Source organism: Gigantopelta aegis, chromosome 9 (assembly GCF_016097555.1).
Source record: "Gigantopelta aegis isolate Gae_Host chromosome 9, Gae_host_genome, whole genome shotgun sequence".
NCBI classification, from domain to species: Eukaryota; Metazoa; Mollusca; class Gastropoda; order Neomphalida; family Peltospiridae; genus Gigantopelta; species Gigantopelta aegis.
The window spans coordinates 73,185,324-73,196,485 of NC_054707.1; the positions used below are offsets into that span (position 1 = coordinate 73,185,324).

Sequence of the window (11,162 nt, forward strand, 5' to 3'; positions counted from 1 at the left end):
TTCTCAATTATCACACGTGTGGGTGTTGTGTCACGGTGAAGTGATTAGCATATTGTGTAAACTAGACACCTAGAGATTAACTAATTAAGTGATCAGTTCTGGGTTGTTATTATTGTTGTTATTAATTAACTACTGCGGCAGTACATTTGTCAGCGTAGGTTAATACAGATTCCAAAGTGTATTGTGTTTTTGTTGTGTTTTCTAGTGAACTAAACGTGCTATATTACATATACTTTATATAAGATCGTATCTCTGATCATACCTAGACGAGCCATACTCGGGGTAAATACCGCCCGTTACAGACAGATCTAATAGATATACAGTTAGGAGAGATATTTGGACAATCGTGTTTTATTCAGTTACGGGCATTATAGAATCCCCGTGACAATACCAGTCTAGGTTCATTGGCTGCAACGGGAAACAGTCCATGACAAAAGTATAACAAAGACTATATTTAAAAAAAAAGTAATCAACACAGTTTGGCCGAAAGTGGACATGATCAGTTCTGGCTGTCGAAATAATGACCATTTAAAAAACAAAACTTTTCTTTTCTTCAACAAAGTCGCCGAGCCAGTTAGGTTGTAAAAGAAATTAGCTGCATCTGAACAAAAAATAGATGCAATTTTATTTCATATAATACCATTGTGTCAATTAGCTTTGTGCTTGAAGCATGTATGAGGTACCTGTGAAAAAAGTACTCAAAGTTTGTGCGAAACTAGGGTAGTCATAGACGTTATCCGTTATCTCTGAAATAAGCAGTTTGACCGCCAATCTTTTTTTGATTCACTTTAAGGATGAAGGGTGGTAGTATTTATATCCGTGGTGTATATGTTACTTCATACACTGCAGGTAGGAGATTTAGCCACATATGTTACTATTGTCGTCTATAGGATTGCATTTCGTGGTATGCACCCTAAAGTAATGTTGAAAACTTTTTTTTAAAACTGCTCTGAGACCCGTCAGACAAAGGTTTGAAATGGAAGCAGGGAAAGGATTAATGATCCCATAAACAGCTTATTACTAGTGATAATGGGAATTCGTGAGTTACCTAGAGAGCCCGGCGATTCAGAGGTTGTTCCCACGACAAGCGTGCTTGAACAGTTCTCTGATGGAAGCATGCCAAAAATTACCCACACCCACATAAAAGAATTTGATTCGACCTACGCGGGGTATTGGGGTTTTGTCATAGTGTAAATAACACCAAGCTGTTATCTTGACAAATGTTAGTTTACAGTATGAGTCAGACGACACAGTTATTGATCGCAACTAAAAACTTCCGTGTGTCGGACTGTTTGTGAATCACGTATAATAAAAGAATCCTTCATATGTGTCCATGTCGGACAGGGCTATTCCACCCGAGGGTACACAATTTGTTGTCAGGGGCGAGGCTTGCCGAGTCCCTGACATCATATGGTTATCTCCCATTCTGCCTACAACTACTTTGCCTACACCCATTTTGCCTACAACCCAGTATGCCTACACTCAGTTTGCCTACAGTATAACAACGTGACATCCCCAGTTAATAGTGGGACAATCCCTATTACTTTTTGTCTCAAACCAACATAAAAACATTGGGTAACATTGTATTATATAAACAATTAAGACTACAATTAACAGAAGTAATGTAATTGGGGCTTAATGTAATTGGGGCGCAAAGGTGATTTCACGCTCTTTATTGTGATTAGTATTAGTCCAATGATCCCATACTGCGATCCTTAATATGTGATCAAAGTGTTAAATGGCATCCATGATTCTTTGATATGGGATTAAAGTTAAATGTTTATATAAACATAAGGATTATCAGAAATGGCTTCCAAAACATATATATGTATATATTGAGCTGTATGTGCAGAATAGGTTGTTATATCGTTGCACTATGGCTGGGTTACAGAGAGTTGAATTTATAACGTCACAAAAAGGTGGCCAACAAGTCTTATATGTAGGTTTCCGATACCGGTTGAATGTCCGTCGCCAGTCTTCTACACATTGGAAATGTGTAGTATCTGGGTGCAATGGTAGGCTCAGTACAGTAGACGACTATATGAAGTATGTGTCTGTACACAGTCATCCTCAGATCGAAGATCCGGATGCTGTACGATTATTGAGCACACTCAGGACTCGTGTTCGGAATGAGTTGCTCCCAGTACAAGAGATACAATGAGGAGGTTGGTATATTAACCGATGAACAGGCAGCTATCGTACCGTCATTCAGTAGTCTTGACTCCGGTCTATACCGTCACAGACGTAAGATGTTGCCCAAACTTCCAACAAGTCGGTCGGAGATAGATCTACGTGATTATTGGGTCGAAACCTCTGTGGTTGAGGAAAAGACCGGGTTTGACTTGTCACCTGAAGTTGTACAGACTGACTTTGAGATTGTAGCAATCCAAGCAATCGAGGAGATTTTCCCAGATGCCGACACACGTGGTTGTTTGTTTCATTTCAGTCAGTGCATGCTGCGAAAAGTTCAGGGGCTTGGACTTATGAGACTGTATCGTGCTGATCAAGGGGTACAAACTCTAGTTAGACGTGCCGCCAGTTTGCCTTTGCTGCCTATCGATCATGTTCAAGATGTGTGGATAGACATTATAAATGAGCGACCTGATCACCTGCCCCATGTAACTGAATTTACAGACTATGTGACAACAACGTGGGTTGATGATGACTCCTTGTTCAACTTCAAGGTAGCTATGTGGAACCAGCATGGCAACATTGGTCCTAGAACCAATAACCACCTTGAAGGGTGGCATTCCAAGCTGAACCGTTCTCTACAAAAGCTCACCCTAACATTTATGAGTTGCATAAATAACACTGAAGGACGTTGAAGAGAAAACCAGAAGGACACTGATCCAACTTGACCATGGGCAGCTCCAGTACCACGAAAGCGGGTGTATCGTGATATTGATACACGCCTTATGAGGCTGAAGAATCAACTTCAACAAGGCCGCAAAACTCCTTTAGAGTTTTTAGACGCTGCCAGCCACTTGCTAAAATTGCAGTTGTAAATATGACTTTGAACTTTGTACAAAATATTTGTTTAACATTTCTGGGTCATTTTAATAGTTTAATCGTTTTTGTTGTGTAATGTTAATCGTTTTTATAATAAAATATGTGTTTGTCATATTATTTTGTCATGTTATTTTATACATGGAATGTTCCACTTTTAACTGGGGATACCATCTTTTCATACTGAGTGTAGGCAAACTGGGTTGTAGGCAAAATGGGTGTAGACAAAGTGGGTTTGTAGGCAAAATGGGAGGACACCCATCAGGTTCTGTACCCGAGGGTGGAATAGCCCTTTCCCACATGGATACATAATGGAGGATTATCTTTCTCCCATCCAGTAGATGAAAAACAAGCATTTTGGAAAAACGTGAAAAACCTACATTTTTTTTTTTTTATCTTACAATAAAATAATCATAATCATTGAAAAGATCGTAACCAAAAATGGTTTATACTAAAAGCATAAACCGAAAATGATAGTATAATTTCCTTGTTTTTATGAAATATAAAAATCATTTCTTGCGTTATTTTGCCGTTTACGTGACGTCACCCTCTGTTAATATCAGCTCAAACTATAATTCAATTCAATTCAATTTATTGCAAATTACCAAACAAGCTGGTGTCAGCAGACAAATAAAAAATACCCCATACAACATCTATAACAACAACAACAATTAATAACAATAACAATATTAATGTACATGCCAGACGGAGAAACAAAGTTTGTATTATATTTGTAGAAATAAAGTATATTATAAAAATAAATGGTTAAAGTACTGGGAAATAATTAAATTAAATTACTGCCCCACTGATAGCTGGAACAAGAACTTTACGTTTAGAAATACAGCTGTCAATAAATGTTAATACATGGTTAAGAATTTCAATGTCACCATTATTGTATGATATAATAAATATAAATTGTAAATTGCTATTTAGAGTAGAGAAGTCGGAAAAGGAGTTTAACTTATCAAATAGTTGTTGCCTTTCAACATAATAAATAGGGCAGTCTACAATAAAATGTTTTTCATCTTCCACAGCTTGAGAATAGAAGTCACATGGTCATGCAAGACCGATTTATTCCACATGGGCTGACGTCATGGAATATGCCTGTCTTGCATGGCTAGGGATGGGAGAATATGTCGGGCTAAAAGAGAAGTCGCCCGAAGTATTCCGAATGGGATATCACACACGGGGTTTTTTAATGCCTTAATTGGAAAGCGTGACAAATCGAAATGTTCCGATTGTCAAAACAATCTCTGGTTTTCTACATGTGATTGAGTACTGTATTATAATAAAAATTTAATATAAAAGAATTTTGTCATGCATATTTAAAAAACAAGTGTTTCATGAGGTGCACAACGAAAAAAAACGTCTAGCAATTTAAAAGTATTTTACGAAGATAATATTCACTTGTTAAATTCTCACACTGAATGTGATCGCTTGGCTTTATTCTGATTTCGCAGTGACCATTTTAATATATATATATATATATATATATATATATATATATATATATATACCCGATGTCTGAAACACCTCTTTACAACCCCTGCGCGTGCTGTAACCTCACCGTGGTGCAGGGGTGTAACATTCTCTTTAAGAATGGCCAATACAGCACAAATCCCCTTCGAGATACAATTGAAATTTTGAGTAAAAGTCAGTATCTATATGTGATATTTGTATTTTGCACAGTTCTTTACACTGTTTTTATTTAAATCTTGAATTTTTATATTGATGTTGATCATCACTTTATTTGTTTACATTACCATAGTTTGACACCCAATAGCGGATGTATTTTTCGTGCTAGGGTGTCGTTAAACATTCATTAATTGAATTCATTAATTCACCTCTTTACAACGACATTACATAACTACAGATGCCGTACACACAGCCATTTGGCATCTTGATCTCGTCGCGAGCTGACGGTGTCGCGTGATGTCCAAGTTACCGATGTTGGCTAAATCTGTAGACGTGTAGTGACATTGGGCTATTTCACTTTCTAGCCAAAACACCACGACTGGTATATTTAATTCCGTGGTACGTGCTATCCTATCTGTAGGATGGTGTATATAACAGATCCCTTGCTACTAATGGGAAAATGTTGCGGGTTTCCTCTCTAAGATTGTATGTCAACATTACAAAATGTTTTACACCTAATAGCCGGTGATTAATAAATCAATGTGCTCTAGTGGTGTCGTTAAACAAAACATGTTTATAACGGCAATTTCGATAGAACGACAGTTTCAATATAACGACAAAGAGTAGCACTTTTATCCATATGTTTTACCATTGTCATGCTATGAGATTTTATTTAGTGACTCATAAACTGCGCACGACCGATCACAAGCATAAACATTTACCTCTGACATAAAAAATATCACATGACAGGGAAATAGAAACAGAAAACTTCATTCAATGTCATTTTAGACATACACGAAAAGGTATGTAGAACATTTGATTTATAGATTCATTTTAATGAAAACAAAAAATTAGTTTTTAGATATACTGATACCACATTGTGATCATTAATATGATCTAATAGAGCCAATACAGATTACCTCTGATTTATCATAAATAATATTGAGTCCTGATAATTCGGAAAAAATATTCAAGGTATTTATTGCTTCTTCAAAGGACGTTCTACTACCATCAAGTATAAAATCAGTATCATCGGCATACTGTGAAATTAGGTATTCTTTATTGTTTATTGAGATGCCTTTAATTTTCTTATTTTTACGTGCAAGTCCTGCATGAATTTCTACACAGAGAAGAAATATATAAGGAGATAATGGATCACCTTGCCTACAGCCTCTATATATATTAAATGATGAAGACACATTTCCATTAACTATAACACTTGATTTTATATTTTGGTAAAAAACAGAAATCCAGCGTTTAATATCTGTTCCAAATCCGAAAAAGTCAAGGGTTTTATGTATATATGACCATGAAATGGAGTCGAGTGCTTTTTCGAAATCTACTCGTAGAAATATTCCTGGAATATTATGCGATTCAGCATAATACAAAATATCATACAATATCCTTACAATTGTCACCAATATGGCCGACAAAACCGTAATATGTGATCCAGGCCGTAACGACCCGGCATGAAACCAGTTTGGTCTTCGTTAATAAGAAAATGAAGTACTTCTTTAATTCGTTCGGATATACACGCAGATGCTAATTTATAGACAACATTTAGAAGTGATATCGGTCGCCAGTTGCTAAGAAAACAATATATATCTATATATCATGTGCGTATTTTAAATATTTATGTACGTCGTTCATAGAATGGAAAAGGATGAAAGTGTTGGTTTTTGTTTTTTTTTGCGTGAGAGAAAGATAAATGGATAGCTACATTGATTAGATATGTAGTGAGAGAGAGAGAGAGAGAGAGAGAGAGAGAGAGAGAGAGAGAGAGAGAGAGAGAGAGAGAGAGAGAGAGAGAGAGAGAGAGAGAGAGAGACGCATGTCTTGGGTAGAATCAAATGCCTTTTTATAGTCAACGAAACAGTAATAGAGCCTGTTATATAATACATTTTAAATTAGTTGAATAAGTCTCAATAGAATACATGTAATAATGTTACTGTATTTATTTATTTATTAAACTAAAATAACTTACCGGAGTATTCTAAAGCTAGAGGGAAATCGAAACTGAAAGTTTCATTCAATATCATTTCTGACATACATGTATTTAGTACACGACAAGGTATGTAAAACACAAGAATGATATATTTGCTTTAATGAAATGGAAAATAAGCTTTTTAGATGAATTAATACCATATTGTGGTCAGTAATGGGATCTAATAATAAAAAGTTAGATTTAATTATATTTCAGTTCAATATATGAGACGTATCTAATTATATAACAGATACGGAAGTAAAGAGACACCTACACTATTAACGTTATGTATGAGTAACATATGTATGTGCATATGTGTGAAATAATTCGGTCAGACCTGATCTTATTAACAACATTTAGCATCTGAATAATAACATACAAATTTGCCTTGAGTGGGTGCTTGGACACGTTGAAAAACCTGGCAATGAAGCAACAGACCGATCTGAAAAAAGGGGGGGGGGGGGGGGTGGCGCTCAGCGAGAAGATTGTCAGTGACTGCATTTAAATTTTAAGGGCTAACGGAATTATTTCATTAGCCACTTCCCAGAATTCTCCGTCTCAGTTAAAAAACAATAGCGCAATCAATCTCATCAGACTTAGAATGGGGTTTCCTCCAGCCTTGATGCAATTAAGTTCAAAAGAAGGGCCCGAGCAACACCCAGTTGCCCATAGTGTGACCAAACTGAAAGTTCAGTTCAGTTCATCTTTATTTTCGTGCTTATATCCAATTAAGGTTCAAGCACGCTGTCCTGGGCAAACACCTCAGCTATCTGGGCTGTCTGTCCAGGACAGTGGGTTAGTTGTTAGTTGTAAGTAGTTAGTGAGAGAAAAGAGGGTGTAGTGGTCTTATACCTACCCACTGAGTCGTTAAAACTCGCTCTGGGTGGAAGCCGGTACCGAGCTGCGAACCCTGTACCTACCAGCCTTATGTCCGATGGCTTAACCACAACACCAGCGAGGCCGGTTCCAAACTGAAGATGTCGGACACTATCTAAATGGCTGACATGAATCACAAAACATTAAATATTTATACCCGAACACCAATTTACAAGTGTATCGATCATATAGTTATTTAAATGCAGAGTAATTGTTTTAACAGTTGTATTAAAAGACTAAAACCGGACATTCTAAGAAGGTAGCTTCCAGTTATAAACTGGACGATTCTGTAATTAATTTGTTCCTATTACACCACAGTGCCAATGCCAAATTGTTTAAAGTATTGGAATGCATACGTTTGCTATATAATTTAACTAAAAATCACGAGAATCAGAGGTTAATGTTTTTTTAGCTAGATCAGGTTAAATGTCAAATTGAAAATTTAAAGGATTTTAAAATGTTATTCGTTAGTGTATTTCATTATTTACAAAGACAGATAACATATAAATGTTTTAAAATAACACAAAAATCGCATCTTTATGTTTTCTAGGAGAGAACTTATAATATCCGAAAGGTCGAGAGGTGGTCAAATCAGATCAAACTTTGGTCTCTGGAAAGAAACATCAGATTCAGCTGAAATTTTCAAGGTAACGTGAACATTAAAGAACACGGCAAGTTTCACCAAAATTGATAGTGGTCATGTAAATTTCACATTACCTTTCATTGATTTGATATGGAATGATTCTATTCTACAATTAATTATGCAAAAAAAATATGTGGGATTGATTAATTTGTAGTTATTTATCACAAATAAATGAATATATTTCAAAATATGATACTTGCAGCTTTAAGAATGGTCATTTAAAATACTGGTATCTGTTTAAATTATGAAAATTATTGGTAACCTAAACTGTACGCATTGTAGATGAATAGATTTATTCCAAATTGTAGAGGTGGAGACAAGTCCTGCAAGCCAAGTTATATCTTATTAGACCAAACAGAATAATAGGCGTGGTTCCAATTACATAAGCCACTATATTTTATATTGAGATATATGCAGTAAGAGAGCAAGGTTTTCCTTAAGTTTAATTATTTTTAATGTAATATGTGCTTAAATTAACATATGATGTTAAATTTGGCCATAAATTTAATATAGATCTATCTATGTGATATAATAAAAATAATTAAACACCATGAACAACAAATTAAATGGAAGCGTTTTTATATCTACATGTCTAGTTTGACATTCAACAATAAAATCAAATTTAAATAAATTAGCATTACTATACATGCAAAGAAAACAGGTTGTCACATGAATACGTTCTGTTATTATTATTATTATTATTATTACAGTAAAATGAAGGTTTATGTTTGGCTTCCACAAGGAACGCAAGTGGGTCACGCTTCTCTACTGCTGTCTAACGGAACGTACCTCAGCTGGTGGCCCGATGATCAAAAGAAGGCGAAAAATGCCGTCGCTATGAAAAAAGGGAGTTCTTCGTCCTCGCTAGAGGAGGACATCCACAAGGAAGGGAGGAAACCGGACAAGGAATACAACATTTCGATCAAAGGATATAACGAAAAAGCGATTGAGAAGTGGTGGGACGAGTTCAGATTCGATAAGACCTACCAACTTTTGGGTAAGAATTGTTGCTGGGTCGTGTACACGGCTCTCACAAAGGGTGGCGCTCCCAAAACATCTGATGGTCTTTGGACACCCCGCTGGATCGTGGACTATATGTCTCAGATTTAAGCTGTCTATCTGATTCAAGTTGATGAAGATATTTTAGAGACTGGATTACGGACAATACTGTAATACAACAAAAACATGAAGACAAAAACCTTATTACTTTCAAAATGTATTCTTTTGTTTCTTTTTTGTGTTTGGGGGGGGGGGGGGGGGGGGGTGGTTGCTTTTTATCCTTTGAGGGGAGTGTGTGTTATTTTTCTGATGTTTCAAAATGTAATTCTTGCTCTGTGCAAAAAAGTATGTACTGAGTCTAAAATACTAACATTAAAGTATTAAATTGTTCCAGAGCTAGTTGTAAGAAAAAAAGTTATACAACTTTACTTTATACTAAATTTTGTTTACAGTAATAATGATTTTACTTTTTAAAAAAATACCTAGCTCTCACCTAGTGAATTATCGCTAGTTCTCAAAAACGTCCTAACTCGAAAACCGTACTGTTTTAATTTGAAGAATTTAAAAACTAAACCTCGCAATCTCAATCATTGAAATAACAACATATTTGTTTATATTATTTATTTCTGAACAAATAATTATATATATATGTTTGAAAAAACAAAGTAAGATTTTTGTTTTTAATTTGTGCTCAGTGCAATGTATCATTACAGTTTACATTACATTCTACCATCATGCTGTATACCAGCTCAATGCATAAAATAAACGCAATAAATACGATTTGTAATTGATAAACAAGACTTGTAAACCATATAATGTACTTTCACAGTCAAATCTGATACTAGACTGGTCTGATTAATTTGCTTAACAGTCAAATAATTCGCTTCTATAACTACATAGTACGTTTTTTGGGAGAGGGTACACAAATGACAGATTCATATTTCCGATGGGAAGGGAATTTTTAAGTACATATAAACAACAAGTAAATATGTAATAACTCTTTATACTTTTAATTACTAAACTGAACGAGATAAACATTAATGCCGTTAAACTGATAGCCTGACAACTTTGAGCATGCGCGTCAGCCATTTCTTATTTGTATGGTTTTCGATTAAACGAGGATATACTGATTTTATAAATAAATTCAGATATTTATACATTAAGCAGTTAGTTCTTTTATTTATATTGTTTTAAAGTAGAGGTTCACCAGGCCTGGTGCTTATAAAACTTTTACAGTCTAGACTCGAGACTCTAATAGAGTCTGAGACACTAATGTCATGACAACGCCATACCAATTGTATGCATGTGACGTCATTAGAGATTGAGTCTGGAATCTGAAAGTTTTATAAGCACGGGCCCTGGTGTATTTTGTGAATGACCATTAAATGTAGAACCAGTCTATGACATCTATATTTTATAAGGAATGTGTTTCACAAAGGAACTTGTTTTAATCACATACGTGTTTAGCGATCACTATGTGGGTATAGTCAACGGTGGGGGTAAAAGTGGGGGCAGATGGAGGGAGAAGAAAGAAGGGAAGTTGGACGGCAAGAGAGAGAGGAGGGAGGGGGGAGGACAGACAGGGGGAGAGGAGAGCGGAAAGGACCAGGGGGAGAAGGAAGAGAGAGGAGAACGAAAGGGATGAGGGGCGGGGGAGGGGGGGAGAGGGGAGGCTGGGGGAAAGATGGAGGGAGAGAGAATGGAGGGGGAAGACTGGGAAGAGGAGGGAATAGAGAAGGGGAGGGAGAGAGGAGAAGAGGGGGGGGAGAGACAAGAAAAGGGAGTCGAGAGGGAGGGAAGAAGGGGGGGAACACTCGGAAAGAGGAGGGAGGGGAGAGGAGAGGGAGGAGGGGAGGATGGAAGAAAAGGGGGGAAAAAGGGGGGGAGAGGAGGGGAAGAAGGAGAAAGGAAAGAAGGGAAGGAGGGAAGGAGGAGAGGAAAGGTAAGAAAAGAGGGAGGGGGGAAAAGAAAGGAGGGAATCAGGAAGAGAGGGGAGGAAAGAGGATCTCAGGGGATAAG

At 36.4% G+C, this 11,162-nt stretch overlaps 1 long non-coding RNA gene across 2 annotated transcripts; it reads left to right on the forward strand.

Annotated features, from left to right (window-relative positions):
- Window positions 1-5,408: 5,408 nt before the first annotated feature.
- On the forward strand, window positions 5,409-10,306 carry LOC121381170. Of its 2 annotated transcripts, none has more exons than XR_005959060.1 (3): window positions 5,409-5,444; window positions 8,052-8,148; window positions 8,855-10,306. It is a non-coding gene; the product is annotated as an uncharacterized LOC121381170 (long non-coding RNA). The 2 variants fall into 2 exon arrangements; XR_005959059.1 differs by lacking the exon at window positions 5,409-5,444 and adding an exon at window positions 6,653-6,712.
- Window positions 10,307-11,162: the final 856 nt, after the last annotated feature.